At 43.1% G+C, this 20,688-nt stretch overlaps 1 protein-coding gene across 1 annotated transcript in view; it reads left to right on the top strand.

Annotated features, from left to right (window-relative positions):
• LOC147596585 (nipped-B-like protein) overlaps nucleotides 1-20,688 on the top strand; it is a 117,908-nt gene that overhangs the window by 22,386 nt on the left and 74,834 nt on the right. The window lies entirely within an intron of this gene.

The raw sequence follows: 20,688 nt of genomic DNA on the forward strand, positions 1-20,688 counted from the left end.
GAAAATCTTTTTCACTATCAGAACAGTCGAGCACTGGAAAAGCTCAGAGAATCCTTGGAGGCTTTCAAGACCAGGCTGGGTAAAGCCCTGCATAATGTGGCCTTGTTCACCCTGCTTTGAGCACGAGGATCGACTAAAGACCTCCTGAGGTCCCTTCTTAATTGAATTATCCTATGATCCTGTGATTGCTAAATTATTTATGCGGTTCATCTTCTGTAGGCATATATTGTGTTAAACAGTGATAGAAGAAATGTGACTCAAATGCAAGTGAGAAGTACTTGTATAGCGTGCCAGCAGCATCAGTATTTTAGGAGGTCTTGTGCTAACGGACTTGTTCAAAGACTTGTGTAAATGGCAAAAACTAAATGTGGTTGTTTTTCTTTAACTCAGTACACAAAATCCATGTTTGTTGAGCTTATCAGTTTAATAGCATTGTGAATCTAGGCTACTTCCACTCAAATATATGATTACCACTTGGCGAGAAGAATACTTGAATTTTTTTTTTGTTGTTAAAGTTGCTGCTGTTTCAATTGATTGTCTCAGAACCCATTTTGAAGGGATACCTTTTCAGATTATGTCTGAAAACAATCTGATTGTACAATTCTGATTATAATATTTCAGCATTAGAGGGACTGAAAAAGTGCAAGAGGAGCCTTTGATTTATTTACCTGTATGTTAGCTTTGCTTTTCTCATTGAAAAAGCACACAACTGAAATACTGTTACTAATGGTACTACCATTTTGCCTTCTTAAAGAGGTTAATGAAACCTGATTGAGACAACTAGTTCTTGATGCTCCAAAAATCTTGCGAGACATTTACTTCTTCTAATCTTACATTTTAGAAATGTATTGAAGAGGTGTGGATAATTACAGTGACAATGTTATTTAGAATTTGTAAGTTCCCCTTAAAAAGGGGAACAAGGAGGACCCAGGCAACTACAGGGCGATCAGCCTCACCTCTGTGCCTGGCAAGGTCATGGAGCAGATTCTCCTGGAAACCATGCTAAGGCACATGGGGAGCAAGGAGGTGGTTGGTGACAGCCAACATGGCTTCACCAAGGGCAAATTGTGCCTGACCAATTTGGTGGCCTTCTATGACGGGGTGACGGCATCGGTGGACAAGGGACGAGCAACTGACATCATCTACCTGGACTTGTGCAAGGCATTTGACACTGTCCCACACGACATCCTTCTCTCTGAACTAGAGAGACATGGGTTTGATGGACAGACCACTCGGTGGATAAGGAGTTGGCTGGATGGCCGCACTCAGAGAGTGGTGGTCAATGGCTCAATGTCCAAGTGGAGACGGGTCACGAGTGGCGTTCCTCAGGGGTCCGTGTTGGGCCTGGCCCTGTTCAACATCTTTGTCGGCGACATGGACAGTGGGATAGAGTTCACCCTCAGCAAGTTCGCCAGTAACACCAAGCCGTGTGGTGCTGTCGACACGCTGGAAGGGAGGGATGCCATCCAGAGGGACCTGGACAGGCTGGAGAGGTGGGCCCATGCCAACCTCAGGAAGTTCAACCAGGCCAAGTACAAGGTCCTGCACCTGGGTCGTGGCAATCCCAAGCACAACTCCAGGCTGGGTGGGGAATGGATTGAGAGCAGCCCTGAGGAGAAGGACTTGGGTGTGCTGGTGGATGAGAAGCTTAACATGAGCAGGCAATGCGCCCTTGTGGCTCAGAAGGCCAACTGCACCCTGGGCTGCATCAAGAGGAGTGTGGCCAGCAGGTCGAGGGAGGTGATTCTCCCCCTCTACTCTGCCCTGGTGAGACCCCACCTGGCGTACTGCATCCAGTTCTGGAGCCCCCAACATAAGAAGGACATGGACCAGTTGGAGAGGGTCCAGAGGAGGGCCATGAAGATGATCAGAGGGCTGGAGCACCTCTCTTATGAGGACAGGCTGAGAGAGTTGGGGCTGGAGAAGAGGAGGCTCCGGGGAGACCTGATAGCGGTCTTCCAGTACCTCAAGGGGGCCTACAGGAAAGATGGGGAGAGGCTGTTCAGTAGGGCCTTTTGTGATAGGACGAGCGGTAATGGTTTTAAGATAGAGGGAGGTAGATTTAGATTGGATATTAGGAAAAAGTTTTTTGCAATGTGAGTTGTAGAACACTGGCACAGGTTGCCCAGAGAGGTGGTGGATGCCCCATCCCTGGAAACGTTCAAGGCCAGGCTGGATGAGGCTCTGAGCAACCTGATCTAGTTGGAGATGTCCCTGGTCCTTGCAGGGTGGGTTGGACTAGATGACCTTTGAAGGTCCCTTCCGACCCTCACCATTCTATGTTCAGCCTGGAGAAGAGAAGGCTCCGGGGAGACCTTATAGCAGTCTTCCAGTACCTCAAGGGGGCCTACAGGAAAGATGGGGAGAGGCTGTTTAGTAGGGCCTGTTGTGACAGGACGAGGGGTAATGGTTTTAAAATAGAGGGAGGTAGATTTAGATTAGATATTAGGAAGAAATTTTTTTACACCGATCGTGGTGGAAGACTGGCCCAGGTTGCCCAGAGAGGTGGTGGATGCCCCATCCCTGGAAACGTTCAAGGCCAGGCTGGATGAGGCCCTGAGCAACCTGATCTAGTCAGGGATGTCCCTGCTCCTTGCAGAGGGGTTGGTCTAGATGACCTTTGAAGGTCCCTTCCAACTCAAGCCATTCTATGATTCTGTGATCTCTGACAGTGAGTTTCTGGCCTGTGATTTGGAGTGAAAGTGATTGGTTATGCTGAAAAATTTTCCAGTGATGAACAAACAGCAAGTATCTACGCTGAGGTTTTTTTTTCTGCTCTCATTAGTCCTTGAAAGTTTGGTTGAGAAGTCACAAACTTTGATAAAGAAAACTAGCAAAATATTTAATTGTTTTTTTTCGGAGGACAAAAAGAATGGCACTAGACATCATCAGTCCAGAGAAAGATCACAGGAAGGATGTTATAATATCTAAACTTTTTTATATAGCATAGAAATGTGAGGCAATTACTGAAGGTATGAGTACACACTGCATTTCTGTACTTTTTACATGGAAGTAGCAAGGATTTCTGAAAACTTGGAGAATGTGATTGTACAGCCTTGAATTACTTTGACTGAATGATAGCTGTCTGATTGACAGAATCTGGATGAGGAAGAAGTTTTATTTGCAACTCAGGCAAATATTTGAGAGATGACAGAAGTTATATTTGTTCTTTTTGTTGATTATTCATTTATTCAATGGAGTAAAATTTCTCTGTTACAGAAATTATGGCCTCTCTTCTGCTCCAGTAAAGGTACCAGAGCAGCTGAAGTTTTATCCAGAAGTTCTAGACTGGTCTTTATCCTTTCTTTTTTATGTAAATTTTATGTTTTTATCTATGCAAACAGAATAGTGGTTCTGCTTTCATGCTATTGTCTGTTAGCACATCTGCTTTCATAGAAAATTTTTCTGTTAATTCATCTACAAAGAATTAACATTAAATATTTTCCTTCTGTTGAGCTCATAAAATATTCTGTGGTATCCATTGCCCAAGATCAATTACTCATCAAAATGCTTTATCCATTTGTTCTACTTTCCCAGTACTTTGGAATTTTAAGAATTTTTATTTATTTAAGACAGTTTCTGAAGATCTTTATAAAGGAAGCCTTCCACAATGTTTTTAGTCTATTGCTTTCCAAAGAGAAGAATTAATATATTTACAGTCCTGTTTCCATACAGTTTCCTAAACCTCTGGGAAAACATCTGTAAGGAATAGCAACAACCCTTATGGAACTATATAATTTTACATTCTTTTCCAGAAATAAATTGAATGCCCTCCAGAAATTGTTAATGAGTACTTGATTATTTTCTGAATAATTTGGAAAAATTACTTTTATTTTCTTAGGGATTTATAGGACTTCTCCAGAGAGATTTCTTTACACTTGGTCTTTGAATGTATAGTGAGTGGCAAGAAGAATTAGGAATCTTCTCAAATCTGTAGTACAGATTTCACTGCTCTCAAAGGTACTTGTTAAGAAAAACTATCATCTCACCCTCTCTCCTTCAAAAGAAAGGTGGAAGAAGTTTATTCAAAGATACTTTCTGACAGGGCCAAAATAAACATTCATTTTTGTTTCTTTCTTCAAGTCTTAACATTTTACTCAAGGATACTTTTGAATACAGCAGTTCTAAGCTAGAACAGTCAAAGCTGCAATTTTCCATGAGGCATTTGAAGCTCTGGAGAAAGTGGTGAGACTCTTCCCTGAAAATTATTGAAAGAGTATGTGGAAAGTGAATACAGTCTGTCCTGAAAAACCTCCCAAATGTATGTTGTTCTTTGTCTCATATTCTATCCCTTTAAGTTTGAATTTTAAATTGTGTTCTTTGAAAACAAATATCAATATAGTCTGTTAATCAAAATAAGTAATAATTTCTTTATATCTAGTACAAAACTTGGGAAGATTTCCAGAGGAAGATTCTGTGATTTTTAGAAAATACAGCAGGAAAGGGCTTGAGGTCTTCCCATCTTCTTACCCTCATGTTGGATGAGCTGTACCAGTATCACTCCCAGTAACTTCCATCTGTTTTTTTTTGCTAAAATATCAGTAATGGAATTTCCTTACTCTTGTCATGCAACCTGTTCAAATTCTCAGTGCTAGAAAACTTTTCTCCTAATGCTTTGCCTGAATAATTTTTGTTGCAGTTAGAAATGACACTTCTTGACTTCTTTCCAGCGGGCAAGGAAAAACAGTTCACAGGGGTGTTGGTTGTGGGTTTTTGTTTGTTTGTTTGTTTGTTTTTAATATAGCAATCATTTACATGTCAAAGAATGCTATCGTGTCTTGCACTAATCTAATCTTCTGCAGACTGAACAGTGTGGTTTCTTTCTGTCATCTTTACATAAATAATAATTTCTGAGCTTTTAATTGTCTTGGATGTTTTTATCTGAATTCTAATTGATCTGCATTTGTCTTGATGTTGTACTGCCCTAAGTCGTAGATAAAACTCTATTTGAAGACTTAGAAGGATGAGTAGTCAGAAAAGTACTGTAGATGACCTTGATACTACTGTTATATATGAATGTAGCTGCTCTTTGGTGATAACTTAGATTCGTGTTGCAAGTTGTTATAAACATATTGCTATCTTTCTGTAGAGCTTATCTATCTTATTCTCATGTTGTTACAATTGCTCTTTCTCGGATGAATAAAAAGTTTATACTTCTCCATACTAAATTTCTTTTGTTTCAAAAGGTTTTTCCAATTAGTCAAGAAAACTGTAAATTTTGATTCTCATTTAAAAGCAGTTGTGGGCCTCTGAAACATTCAGCACCAAAAGCTCATTCTGATCTTTAGATTAATAAAATACTCTCAAATTCTGTTACACGAAAAGTTATTAATGACAAATATTTTTATACTACTATTCTTAAGACAGTGCTCTAGAAAGCTGCACTTGTTCACCTATACTCCGTTCACCCATTTTTAGCAAGAACAACTGATACTATGAACACAGTTTTGCAATAGTGTATACTGCAATCGTGCAGTATTTTTCTCTAGACCATATTTCCTCAACTTGTAAGTTAAATTGTTATGAGAAGCTATATAGAAAGCCATGCTAAAGTCCAGGCATGGCATTCAGCTCTACCTAATCCACAAGAGCTGTTGCTCTATGGAATAAAATTATTCTGATTTGATTATACTTATTCTTAACAAATTCACTATGGAATACTACCTCTTTGTTATTATCTCAATCCTTATAGAGAAATTGTTCTTCTAGTATGTACTTAAATCATACAGACTATATATAATACTCTGGACAGTCCTTTGCCATCCTTTTGAATGGACTGGTTTTCCCTTTTTGAATCGGCTAGAGGCACAAATTCTCATGATGATTATTACCAGTTCTGAGATTGGTTTAGCCAGGGTTCCAGGGTGAACTTGTCTCATCTTATTTTCACAAAAACACTCAATTTATGTGAAGGTGGTAAATAAGATCATGTTAAATTAAAGAAGATGAGACTTTTCAATTTACACATTGTAACTGCAGTCTCTTAAAATATTTGGCAGTACTGTGTGAATATTTCTCAGGATCTGTCATCATCAGGTTCGCACCTTTTTCCAACAGACAAACATCAGTATGAGTGCAATATGGATACTCTAGTCCTCTCCAGCTTCTACCTTCAAGAACTTATTTACAGAATAATTACTCAGATGTGAAGTCTAATAATCCACATGTAGAAAACATGCATTCATTAAAGCCTCTCTTTCAAAAGACTTTTTCAGTAAAAAGTCTGGAATGCTGTGTCCAGGTGTGATGAACAACAATTTGGTACCTACATAAATAATGTTTCTGAAGTCTCTAGGATGACTTTCCTATGGATTTGTTGTCCCAAATCTGTGTTCTTTTACCCAGTGTGCAGTACACCAATCTTTACACACAGAGCAGAGGGATATATTTATTTCATTTCTGTGCAGAGATGGGTGCTAGGTGGTAAATCCACGAAGCTAGCACACTTGGTTACAATCACATTACATATTTATACAATTCAGAATAACAGTTCTGCCTTTCGGTCACACCTACTTATCTATAATTAGTTAGTTCTTTTCTTAGGTTAGTTTAAAGACACAATGCTACTTAAATTTACTACGCATGCTCAGTAGGAGTAGGAGTCTTTACCTGAGGAAGGGGTGATTTTAGCACTAGAGGTGTGGTTTTCATATTATAATGAGAGTGCTCACTTTGAGGACATTAGTGGAATTTTGTTGACCATTCACAACCTCTATCGATGTTATGCACCTGCAAGGATATACATTCCCTTAGTTTAATAAATGTTTTAATGTTCTGGATCCCTCCTTATCTGTTTGGGCTTCTCTAGCAGGTCTGCTCTCCTTGAGCCTGTCTTGATGTTTCTTTGTTCTGGCAGATTTACGGCATAATCCTGCTCTTTCAGGGCCGTGTCTGCCCTGTTGCTCTTTGCTTATCTTGGTTCTCCCTTTCCCATGCAGATCCTTGCTGACTTCATGCTCCTTTGACAATCATCCAGCTTTTGACACCTTCTGGGGCAAGATGTTTCTTTTTTAATCAGTCTTTCAGTTTCCCTTCAAGGATATAGTCGTTAGCAGGGTATGCATTGTTTATGCAAAGTAACTTGGCTTGCTCAAGTAAGATTCTGTTTCACAAGATATTGATTGTCTAATGGAAAATTTCATAAAAACTCATTCATGTAAATTTTATAGACTCATAGAGTCATTTCGGTTGGAAGGGACCTTTAAAGGCCATCTAGTCCAACCCCCTGCAAGGAGCAGGGACATCTCCAACCAGATCAGGTTGCTCAGAGCCTCATCCAGCCTGGCCTTGAATGTTTCCAGGGATGGGGCATTCACCACCTCTCTGGGCAACCTGTTCCAGTGTTCCACCACCCTCACTGTAAAAAATTTCTTCCTTATATCAGGTCTAAATCTACCCCCCTCTATTTTAAAACCATTACCCCTCGTCCTATCACAACAGACCATGCTGAAGAGTTTCTTCCTGTCTTTCCTGTAGTCCCCCTTCAGGAACTGGAAGACCACTATAAGGTCTCCCAGGAGCCTCCTCTTCTCCAGGCTGAACAGCCCCAACTCTCTCAGCTTGTCCTCATAGGACAGGTGCTCCAGCCCTCTGATCATCTTTGTGGCCCTCCTCTGGACCCTCTCCAACAGGTCCATGTCTTTCTGATGTTGGGGGCTCCAGAACTGGACACAGTACTCCAGGTGGGGTCTCACCAGGGCAGAGTAGAGGGGCAGAATCACCTCCCTCAACCTGCTGGCCAAAATTTTCTTTCATGTATATTATTTCCTTCCTTTGAGACTATCGGACCTTGTGTTAGTCTTTTATGTCTCACTGTTCCTTTTCATCACCAGTACGTAGCTTGCTGAAACTTGTCTTATTATCATATTCTTAATACATCCAAGTAAAACACAAACAATTATAATCATAATAACGTCTCAAGCACAGAGATAATTTGCCTTGTGAACACTCAACCTCTACGTAGGCAAGTCCTGTTTCCCAGGTGCAGTTCATTGAGGGTCCCTTGTTAATCGAAGCTTAATTTCTCCTGTTGGCATGGAGGTCCACTTATCTTGATCTAAACAGTGTCTCCTGGTTGGAATGGGTGAACGGGTATGTCCAAAGAAAGAGAAATCTTTCGATTCAGGTACCTGTGTAGTGAAGATAAGGTCTATGGAAAATAAGTCAAATATTCTTTAATTGCAACCTGTCCTTTTATATGCATTTGAGCTCCTTTGACATTTAAAAGTTTTCTGCGATATGCTTTCCCATATAAGATCTCAAAGGGACTTACTCCTTCCCTAACCCTAGGGATTACTCGAATTTGCAAAAGAGCTAATGGTAAGGCTTCTGTCCACTTAAGGTGTGCTTCCTGACAAAGTTTAGAAACTTGTCTTTTGAGAGTCTGATTCATTCTTTCTGCTTTCCCACTAGATTGTGGCCTGCAGGGGATATGTAGTTCCCACTTAATCTGTAAAAACTTGGAGTTTCCTTTTATTACTTCTGCAATAAAACGAGGCCCATTATCAGAGGAGATACTCTCTGGAATACCAAATCTGGGTATAATTTCTTTTAACAAAATCTTAATAACCTCTCTAGCTTTGTCGGTATGACAAGGGAAAGCCTCTGGCCAACCAGAAAAGGTATCTACTAATACCAACAAATATTTATATTGGTTACATCTAGGTAATTCTGAAAAGTCTATTTGCCAGTGTTCTCCAGGGGTTATTCCTTGCTTTGCAATTCCTCCCATAATCTTTTTCCCGATTTTTGGACTAGGCAATACCTTAGTTTCTAATGTTTGGGTATTTGTTACCACTGCATATCTGGTTCTTTGTTTTCCTACCAACATGTAGCTACTTCTATCAGTGAAGAGCTCCACTTCTGCATCAAACAGGGGTTTATCCCATAGCTCTGGCCTGCTGGAATATACTTGTTCGACAGTGGTTAGACAATCATGCTGCAGTTTAGACTGAGATTGGGAGCAAGGTAGCAGGATTCAAGGTGGAGGTTAAAGAAAGTGTGACATCATCCTGTTCTAGTAACACAGCTTGATATTTAGCTAACCTATTCAGGGAAATACAGTGGTGTCCCTTATTTCCAAGGAGAGATGATACAGCATAAGGTATGAACACAGTATGGCCCAGTGTCAGTTTTTGAGATTCTTCAATTAGGGTTACAGTTGCTGCTGTTGCCCTCAAGCAGGCGGGCCAACCTTTACTGACCTCATCCAGCGTGGGTCATCTCTTCCACGGAGTGCAGTCTCTCCAGAACGGCCGCTTCAGCGCAGGCCCTCCACGGGCCACAGCCTCCTTCAGGCATCCACCTGCCCCAGTGTGGGGTCCTCCATGGGCTCCAAGTGGATCTCTGCTCCTCCGTGGACCTCCATGGGCAGCAGGGGGACAACCTGCTCCACCATGGTCATCACCACAGGCTGCAGGGGAATCTTGGCCAGGAGCAGCATTACTCCTCCCCCTCCTTCTTCACTGACCTTGGCGTCTGCAGCCGTTCCTCTCACAGAGGCCAAGTTGGGTCCGGATGGCCGCCCGGCGGGAGGCCAGAGAGTGAGGGCCACAAAGCCCACAAGACTCGTGCCTCCCCCTCTCTGCCCTGGCTTCAGCTTCTTCACATCATCTTTTTTTTCTTCCTATTTTTCCCCTTCTTAAATACGTTATCGCAGAGGCGTTATCAGGGAACATTCTGCTACCAATTGGCTCTGCCCTGGCCAACGGCAGGTCTGCCCTAGACCTGGCCGAGTCCACTGGACAAAGGGGAAACTTCTAGCAGCTTCTTGCAGAAGCTGCTATCGTAGCCCCCCCTCACTAAACAAAACCAACACACCAATAAACAACATATTAAACAATTTGATGTTACTATCATCCTCTGGATCCAAATCTGTCCATTTTCGAGCCACTTGACATAATCTTTCATAAAAAGCAGACAGAGTTTCCTTGTTTCACTGCCTTATTTCATACAACTTAGGCAATTTTTTTGGCTTTTCCACCCTACTTTGAATTCCATATAGAATCAATTTTTAGTCATCTTTCACACTCTTTAATGCTTTATCTATATTAGAATCCCATCCTGGATTCTGCTTTGAGAGATATGTGTCAGCATTAGGTACCCCTCCATGTTGCCAAACTGATCCTTCCCTAGCTTTTTCTAACACTACTCTCCTTTCCTCATGGGTAAACAAGTATTCTAAAAGAGCTTGTATATCTCCCCAATTAGGATTATGAGTCATCATCACAGTTTTAACAGTACTATACATTCCCTCTGGATTACTCCAGTAAAATCCGACTGCTTGTTTCCAGTTTAATAGGTCGGAAGTGGTAAACGGTACATGTACATACACCGGTGTTCCCTCAGGTCCTACAGCCTGTCTGAGGGGCTTGTGGATTACATGTCTCTGTCTCTGTTCCCTAGTCCTTCCAGAAATAGGACCAATAATTTTATATTCTTCACTTGAAGAATAAAATTTTAATTGTTTCAGAGGGGCCACCAATAACTCTGTGTGTTCTTCTGTGTCTTCTGACCTAGTGTTTCCAGTTTTACAATCAGTACAACAGAAATTCCCTTTCTCCTTTTTTTTCTTTTCTCTCAGTCAATGAATATATCCCATACTGATATTTCATATCCGACAAACCACACTTCTTTCTAGCAGTTCAATAATTTTGTAATGCAATGAACAAGTCTACATATGATATTTCATGCCACTTCTCGTTTCTCTGACAGAATAACATTAGTTATAATATAGTGTTGTATTTCAAAGACCCATTTTCAGGCCATTTTTCACTGTTCTCCAATTGATATTGTGGCCACCATTGATTACAATACCGTTTTAATTTATATTTAGTAATGGGATCCACTCCAAATTTACTCCAGTTCTTTAGGATGCATCCTAAGAGAGAGCAAAGGGGAGCCTCCTGAGAAGTAGCACTTCCCATATCTGTACCGATAAATGTAATACAATGTTTCACACACAACTCACAAATTCAAATAAAAAATGAGGGACATCTCCCATCGTTAAAACAACATGTGGAAACAATTGCTATGCTACTGCCACCTATCTACTCCCAATGCGTCTTATGCAGAGTCCAAATGGGACAAAAATGTCCCCAAATGCTTGCTACTCCCCAAAAGACTTTTCCCTTTTCCCTTACTTATCTAGCAGAAAATACCTCTTTTCCAATAGCGTTGCACTGTTGTTGCTTACTGCCCGACTGCAGGAGAGGACCCGATGGAGTCCCTGATCAACAGGTTGGTGCATGCTGGAGTCCAGTCGGGCCGCTTCTCCCCGTTGGGTACAGCAAGATGATCCGGGCAAGGCTGTCAACGTGGTCCCATCTAGGGTGCCATAAAACTGTTGTCCCAAATCTGAGTTCTTTTACCTAGTGTGCAGTATGCCAATCTTTACACACAGAGCCAGAGGGATTTATTTCATTTCTGTGCAGAGATGGGTGCTAGGTGGTAAACCCACAAAGCTAGCACACCTGGTTACAATAGCATTACATATTTATACAATTCAGAATAACAGTTCTGCCTTTCGGTCACACCTACTTATCTATAATTAGTTAGTTCTTTTCTTAGGTTAGTTTAAAGACACAATGCTACTTAAATTTACTACGCATGCTCAGTAGGAGTAGGAGTCTTTACCTGAGGAAGGGGTGATTTTAGCACTAGAGGTGTGGTTTTCATATTATAATGAGAGTGCTCACTTTGAGGATACTAATTAGTGGATGAGTGAAAGACTTTATTTCAACATCTGGGAACTTTTACCTCCAAGGGATTTAAAGGAGTGAATCCTAAGTTCCTGGTAACCTTAATAGTTGGTTTTTAACCATGTGGATTACAACAAAGAATGTGACCAGTGGTGGGACTTCAGTGCATCAGCTTTAAAAGGTGAGTGGTCTTTGCTCTGAAGAAGCTCAGAAATGATCAGAAAAAGTATCATAAATGTTTAAATAAAATGTGAGTAGAATAGAATAGAATATTTCAGTTGGAAGGGACCTACAACGATCATCTAGTCCAACTGCCTGACCATTTCAGGGCTGACCAAAAGTTAGATCAAATTGTTAAGGACATTGTCCAAATGCCTCTTAAACAACTGACAGGCATGAAGCATTGACCACCTCTCTAGGAAGCCTGTTCCAGTGTTTGACCAACCTGTCGGTAAAGAAATCCTTCCTAATGTGAAGTCTGAACCTCCCCTGATGCAGCTTTGAGCCATTCCCATATATCCTGTCACTGGGTACCAGGGAGAAGAGATCAGCACCTCCCTCTCTACTTCCTCTCCTCAGGAAGCTGTAGAGAGCAATAAGGTCACCGCTCAGCCTCCTTTTCTCCAAACTAGACAACCCAAGAGTCCTTAGCTGTTCCTCATAGGACATTCCTTCCAGCCCTTTCACCAGCTTTGTTGCCCTCCCCTGGATCCATTCAAGGACCTTAACATCCTTCTTAAATTGTGGGGCCCAGAAGTGCACACAGTACTCAAGGTGAGGTCGCACCAATGCTAAAGACAGTGGGATAATCACCTCTTTTGACCAGCTGGTTATACTGTTTCATGCACCCCAGGATGTGGTTTGCTCTCTTGGCTGCCAGGGCACACTGCTGACTCCTTTTGAGCCTGCTGTCAACCAGCACCCCCAGATCCCTTTCTGCAGGGCTGCTCTCCAGCCACTCCTCTCCCAATTTATACTTTTGTCCATTGTTACTCTGTCTCAGGTGCAGAGTTCGGCAATTGTTCTTGTTAAATTTCATGCCATTAATTGATTGTCCAATGCTCCAGTCTATCTAAGTCCCTCAGCAAGGCCTCTCGTCCCTCAAGAGAGTCAACAGCATCTCCATGTTTGGTATCATCAGCAAACTTGCTAATGGTGCATTCTACTCCTGCCTCCAGATCATTGATAAAAATATTGAACAGAACCGGCCCTAGGATTGAGCCCTGAGGAACACCGCTGGTGACCAGTCACCAGCCAGATGTATCTCAATTCACTACAATCCTTTGAGCCCTGTCGTTCAGCCAATTCTTCACCCAGCGCACTGTGTACCTGCTCATCTCACAGTTGGACAGTGTGTCCAGAAGGATGTTGTGAGGGATAGTATCAAAAACCCTAATAAAATCCAGAAAAAACTACATCCACTGCCTTCCCTTCACTTGCTAGGCAGGTGACCTTATCATAGAGGGACTTTCCCTTTGTCAACTCATGTTGAATGTGTCTGATAATTGCATTTTCCTTTAAATGCTTTTCAATAGCACCCAGTATAATCTTCTCCATGATTTTTTTCCAGGTACTGAGGTCAGGCTAACAGATCTGTAGTTTCCTGGGTCTTCTCTCATGCCCTTCTTGTAAAGTGGAATAATGTTGGCTAGCTTCTAATAAGTGGGGACCTCCTCAGACTCCCAAGAGCCTTGGTAGATGATGAAGAGATTTCCTGCTGTAATATCCACTAGCTCCTTCAGTACTCTGTGATGAATCTCATTAGGCTCCATGGACTTGTGAACATTCAACTGATACAATTGATCCCTTACAATTTCAGTGTCCACAAATGGAAAGTCACTGTTCCCACAGTCATGGTCCTCTGACTCAGAGGACTGGGCAGCCCAAGGTCTATCAGTATTATTAAGCACTGAATGCTTCCGATTTTCTTCATCCCTATTAGTCAGGTGACCATCTTCAACAAGTATTAGTCCAATGTTTTCCTTAGACATCCTCTTGCTATCAACGTGCTTAAAAAAGTCCTTCTTGTTGTCTGGCACAAGACTGACCAGTTTCAACTCTAGTTCAGCTTTGGCCTTTTGTGTCTTTTCCCTGTATATGCGAACCATGGCTCTGTAATCTTCCTGCGAAGCCTGACCTTGCTTACAGAGATCATACAGTTTCTTTTTCCTCTTTTTCCAGCTACTATCACATCTCCCATGAGTCCTTCTCTATTCACAAACAGCAAGTCTAGGAGGGAATCATTCCTAGTTGGGTCACTGAGTACTTGTGGCAACAAGTTATCTTCCAGAAAGTTCAGGAATTTCCCAGACTCACTTGTCACAACAGTATGACATTCCGAGTTGATTTCTGAGAAGTTGAAATCTCCCATAAGGACAAGGGCTACTGATCCAGAGATTTCTCCTAACTGCCTATAGAATAACTCATCAGTGCTATCATCTTGGCTGGGTGATTGATAGTAGACACCCACTATGAGATCTTCCTTGTTTTCCATCCACCTAATCCTCACACAGAGGCTCTCAACTACGTCATCCCTTAGATACAGTGCCGCTCCTCCAACTCGTCTGCCCTGCCTATCCCTCCTGAACAGCCTGTACCCCTCCATACCAGCACTTCAGTCATGGGACTCACTCCACCACTGAGGAGGGGTGCCATGCTCGACCTTGTGCTCACCAACAGGGAGGGACTGGTGGGAGATGTGAAACTCAAGGGCAGCCTTGGCTGCAGTGACCATGAGATGGTGGAGTTGGAGATCCTCAGGGCAGCGAGGAAGCTACGCAGCAAGCTCTCTGCCCTGGACTTCAGGAGGGCAGACTTTGGCCCCTTCAGGGACCTGATGGGCCAAGTGCCATGGGAGGCGGCCCTGGAGGGAAGAGGGGCCCAGGAAAGTTGGTCCATATTCAAGGAGCACCTCCTCCAAGCTCAGCACAGGTGCATCCCGATGAAGAACAAGTCGGGCAAAAAAGGCCAGGAGGCCCACGTGGATGAGCAAGGAGCTCCTGGACCAACTGAAAGTAAAGAAGGAAACCTATAGAGGGTGGAAGCGAGGAAGGTAACCTGGGAGGACTACAAAGAGGCTGTGCGAGCGACCAGGGATCAGGTGAGGCAGGCTAAAGCCCTGACGGAATTGAATCTGGCCAGGGACATCAAGGGCAACAAGAAAGGCTTCTATAGGTACGTCGAGGACAAAAGGAGGTCCAGGGAGAATATAGGCACCCTCTGGAAGGAAACAGGTGTCCTGGTTACCCAGGACATGGAGAAGGCTGAGGTACTCAATTACTTTTTTGCCTCAGTCTTCACCAATAAGGGCTCTTGTCTCACCACCCAAGTTTTGGAAGGCGCAATCAGGGACTGGGAGGATGAAGAACCGCCCACTGTAGCAGAACAGCAGGTTTGGGATCATCTGAGGAACCTGAAGGTGCACAAGTCCATGGGACTTGATGAAGTGCATCCGTGGGTCCTGAGGGAACTGGCAGATGGAGTTGCCAAGCTGCTGGCCATTCTATTTGAGAAGTCGTGGCGGTCTGGTGAGGTCCCTGATGACTGGAAGAGGGGGAACATAACCCCCATTTTTAAAAGGGGGAACAAGGAAGACCCGGTAACTACATGCTGGCAAGGTCATGGAGCAGATTCTCCTGGAAACCATGCTAAGGCACATGGAGAGCAAGGAGGTGGTTGGTGACAGCCAACATGGCTTCACCAAGGGCAGATCGTGCCTGACCAATTTGGTGGCCTTCTATGACAGGGTGACAGCATCAGTGGACAAGGGACAAGAAACGGACATCATCTACCTGGACTTGTGCAAAGCATTTGACACTGTCCCACATGACATCCTTATCTCTAAACTGGAGAGACATGGGTTTGATGGACGGACCACTCGGTGGATAAGGAGTTGGCTGGATGGCCGCACTCAGAGAGTGGTGGTCAACGGCTCAATGTCCAAGTGGAGACCGGTTATGAGTGGTGTCCCTCAGGGGTCCATGTTGGGCCCGTCCCTGTTCAACATCTTTGTCAGCGACATGGACAGTGGGATAGAGTGCACCCTCAGCAAGTTTGTCAGTGACACCAAGTTGTGTGGTGCTGTCGACACGCTGGAAGGGAGGGATGCCATCCAGAGGGACCTTGACAGGCTGGAGAGGTGGGCCTGTGCCAACCTCATGAAGTTCAACCAGGCCAAGTGCAAGGTCCTGCACCTGGGTCGGGGCAATCCCAGGCACAAATACAGGCTGGGTGGAGAATGGATTGAGAGCAGCCCTGAGGAGAAGGACTTGGGAGTGCTGGTGGACGAGAAGCTCAACATGAGCAGGCAATGCACCCTTGGGGCCCAGAAGGCCAACTGCACCCTGGGCTGCATCAAGAGGAGTGTGGCCAGCAGGTCGAGGGAGGTGATTCTGCCCCTCTACTCTGCCCTGGTGAGACCCCACCTGGAGTACTGTGTCCAGTTCTGGAGCCCCCAACATAAGAAGGACATGGACCAGCTGGAGAGGGTCCAGAGGAGGGCCACAAAGATGATCAGAGGGCTGGAGCACCTGTCCTATGAGGACAGGCTGAGAGAGTTGGGGCTGTTCAGCCTGGAGATGAGGAGGCTCCAGGGAGACCTTTTAGCAGTCTTCCAGTTCCTGAAGGGGGCCTGCAGGAAAGACGGGGACAAACTCTTCAGTAGGGCCTGTTGTGACAGGACTAGGGGTAATGGTTTTAAAATAGAGAGAGGTAGATTTAGATTGGATATTAGGAAAAAATTTTTTACAGTGAGGGTTGTACAACACTGGACCAGGTTGCCCAGAGAGGCGGTGGATGCCCCATCCCTGGAAACGTTCAAGGCTGGGTTGAACGGGGCTCTGAGCAACCTGATCTGGTTGGAGATGTCCCTGCTCCTTGCAGGGGGGTTGGACTAGATGACCTTTGAAGGTCCCTTCCAACCCAAACTGTTCTATGATTCTGTAAGTCAGATGAGTCACAGAAAAAAAAGTGTTTACAAATTGCTACAGCAGTTCATATAATTTCTATACTCAGTGTCATCTACCACTAGGAACCAGTAGGAAAACTAATTAGTACAGAGAACCACTTTCACGATTATCATGGGTGGTCAGGATGACTTTTACTGAAAGCTGATGGAGGTATCGTTGATGGGTGTATTTATTCTCTGTAGAGGCCTTGTTTCCTATGATATTACATGCTTCACAGCTACATTTGGCATTATCTTTATGACCATCAGTATTTGCTGATCAGTAATGATACAATGACCTTCCCAAATCAATGGAGAATCTGTTTTGATCTCACAATTTTTACATGTTCCTGGCATACAAAAAGAGTTTGGACAAAGTTCTTTTACCGATGCTGTGGAAGATCAACTACAGAAAGTCAGTAATTTTTTTCCCGAATTACCACACAGCCTTAGATTTAGATTGAAAATCTTCCTATGTATTTCTCTATTCTAGAAGAATATTCTGAAGTTCAGTTCATTCTCAAAGATTATTTCGAAGATTATTGTATGATTTACTACATTGATAGCATTTTTTAGAACAGACCTTCTCAACCTTGGTATGTTGACTGGTTCTGCAGACAAGATTATACCTGTCTGTCTGTGTATTCTTTCTATAAAACATGTCTTCTGTTATCAGCATGTCTTGTAAGAGCTTTTTTCTCAGACATATATTGATTCAAGCCTTCTCCCACAGGAAATATTCCAGACTGACTTCAACAGTAATAGGCACAACTCACTCTGTATAATGGGTGATATTTTGTCTGAAGTCTAAGCATCCATGTGGTACATCTTCAATATGTGATACTTGTTCAAAACTGTTAATGTCTGTGGTAGAATATGACTGTTACACAATGCTTAATCTTTTTCAATTTCTTTTCACCTCAGTACATAGGTATTGTAGCTTCTAAGCCCCCTTTTTTTTTTTTTGCCAGAGGCTTAGCCATCATTAGACATCTTGGAAATATGTGAAGTTATTTCTAGAACATATACTCTTAAAATGCAGCTTATAGGCCTTACTATCAACACCTTTCAGGAGTTTCATTCAGGAGGAAGATACTTTCAAATAGCTATTTGTAGTGCTGCCTAGGAGAGGGAAAACTTTACTTTTGTTTTTTGATTTACTGGATTCTGAGTACATTCAATGGAATGCATTGAAATCCTTCTTACTTCCTCTAGTCTACCCAAAGATAAAATCAGCCACCTTATCTGTTGCTGTAGTGTTGTTTTTCAGCATGAGAAATACCAAACAAATACAAATCAGAACAATCTCATCAAATTTACTTAAAAGTTTAGGACAAGGGAGAATCAAATCTGTGTCCTCTATTTGAAGTGTAACTGTGAAAAATGGTAAATGTTCTATTGTTGCAATTTCAGAAGTATTCTTTTAAGAGATAATTCAAGAGTAAGATGTCAGTAAGATCTCTTTGAAAAGTTTTGAGCTGCCTCTAATATTTGTAGAAATAAAAATGCAGCCTGTATTTCCAGTGTCATTGCCTTAAAAGAAATTAGTAGCTAATAATACATTATTACAGTGAGACGATCTTGTAAATTATTGTCTGAAGAGAGAGTAATTAGGAAAAGCATGTGTGTATGGACGTAGCATCACAAGAATAGGAATCTCTAGTGGAAGGCAAGTGAGAGATCTTCATAGGGTGTAGCCAAGTCTTCAGTTCTAGTGATTGAGTGTGATGTCTAATTTGAGGATGGGAAATGGAGTCGTGAAAAGATCTTGAGAATCAGGATGAGTCAAAACAGGGCTTCCCAACATTGTGGATTTTACTGGCAGAACATGGAGTTGTTGCTGATGGTCAAGAAAGGGTAAGATAAATGCGTTTTATACCCTGCACTACACACAGAGGTTATGGAATCATAGAATCACAGAATTGTTAGAGTTGGAAGGGACCTTCAAAGGTCATCTAGTCCAACCCACCCTGCAAGGACCAGGGACATCCCCGACTAGATCAGGTTGCTCAGAGCCTCATCCAGCCTGGCCTTGAATGTTTCCAGGGATGGGGCATCCACCACCTCTCTGGGCAACCTGGGCCAGTGTTGAACAACCCTCATTGTAAAAAATTACTTCCTAATGTCTAATCTGAATCTACCTCCTTCTATTTTAAAACCATTACCCCTCGTCCTGTCACAACAGGCCCTGCTGAACAGCCTCTCCCCATCTTTCCTGTAGGCCCCCTTGAGGTACTGGAAGACTGCTATCAGGTCTCCCCGGAGCCTCCTCTTCTCCAGGCTGAACAGCTCCAACTCTCTCAGCCTGTCCTCATAAGAGAGGTGCTCCAGCCCTTTTATCATCTTTGTGGCCCTCCTCTGGACCTTCTCCAACTGGTCCATGTCCTTCTTGTGTTGGGGGCTCCAGAACTGGACACAGTACTCCAGGTGGGGTCTCACCAGGGCAGAGTAGAGGGGGAGAATCACCTCCCTCGACCTGCTGGCCACACTCCTCTTGATGCAGCCCAGGATGCGGTTGGCCTTTTGGGCCACAAGGGCACATTGCCTGCTCATGTTGAGCTTCTCGTCCACCATCACTCCCAAGTCCTTCTCCTCAGGGCTGCTCTCAATCCATTCCCCACCCAGCCTGTATTTGTGCCTGGGATTGCCATGACCCAGGTGCAGGACCTTGCACTTGGCCTGGTTGAACTTCATGAGGTTGGCACGGGCCCACCTCTCCAACCTGTCAAGGTCCCTCTGGATGGTATCCCTTCCCTCCAGCGTGTCGACGGCACCACACAGCTTGGTGTCGTCAGCGAACTTGCTGAGGGTGCACTCTATCCCACTGTCCATGTCGCCGACAAAGATGTTGAACAGGGCTGGGCCCAACACAGACCCCTGAGGGATGCCACTCGTGACCGGTCTCCATTTGGTCATCGAGCCGTTGACCACCACTCTCTGCAGCCATCCAGCCAACTCCTTATCCACCGAGTGGTCCATCCATCAAACCCATGCCTCTCCAGTTTAGAGAGAAGGATGTCGTGTGGGACAGTGTCAAATGCCTTGCACAAGTCCAGGTAGATGATATCCGTTGCTCGTCCCTTGTCCACCGATGCTGTCACCCTGTCATAGAAGGCCACCAAATTGGTCAGGCACGATCTGCCCTTGGTGAAGCCACGTTGGCTGTCACCAACCACCTCCTTGCTCTCCATGTGCCTTAGCATGGTTTCCAGGAGAATCTGCTCCATGACCTTGCCAGGCACAGAGGTGAGGCTGTTTATAGGACTTCTCATAGAATCTACTGGGGACAGAAGATAAGTATAGTAGTCTGTGCAAAGAAGTCATCGGTAAAGGCACACCTTTCATTTGAATTGAAGCTTTGCTAGAGGTATGCATTCTTTTTTTCATCTACAGGTCAGTACATTGCTTAATGATTCTTAATATATTTTTTTTAAATCTGATAGAACTTTAAGCTTCAGAATAAAGCTACTTTCTTGTTCAGTTATGTGTCTTGAATTAAGCACATGGTGACTTGTATTCCAGTTAGATTTTGAGTGTTGTTAGAAGTATTGACCTATGATGACCTAAAAGAGAATGACTAATAATAATCTCAGTCACTGCTTTCTAAAGATCAATATTCCCCAGTGGATTAATGGAATCAGATAAATGTTTGCTTTTTTTAACAAGAGGAGGCTGGCCCTATTGGTCCAGCCAATAGGCTTTACTTTTTATTTTTCTCTATACCAGTATTCCTTTTTAAGCCAAAAATTGTAGCTCAAAATTATAATTGGGACAGATTGAAAAGCTTCTCTGTTTTTCAAAGCTTTTTCTGAGCTAACAGTTATGGGGAGCTGGTTTAATTTGAGGAACAAAAAATTTATTGTGATTAACTGGAGAATGTTTTTAATAAAAAATGTCCTTTTTTAAAAATTTCTCTAGATATTCTCAAAGCCTGAAATGGGTGCATGTAGAAGTAAAAACTAATATGTTAAAAAAAAAAGAGATGAGGTAAGGCAGGGAATGATAGAAAAATGCTCTAAGACAATTAGTGTTTTCTAGATAGTA

This window comes from Chlamydotis macqueenii, chromosome W, assembly GCF_036417535.1.
Source record: "Chlamydotis macqueenii isolate bChlMac1 chromosome W, bChlMac1.mat, whole genome shotgun sequence".
NCBI lineage: Eukaryota > Metazoa > Chordata > Aves > Otidiformes > Otididae > Chlamydotis > Chlamydotis macqueenii.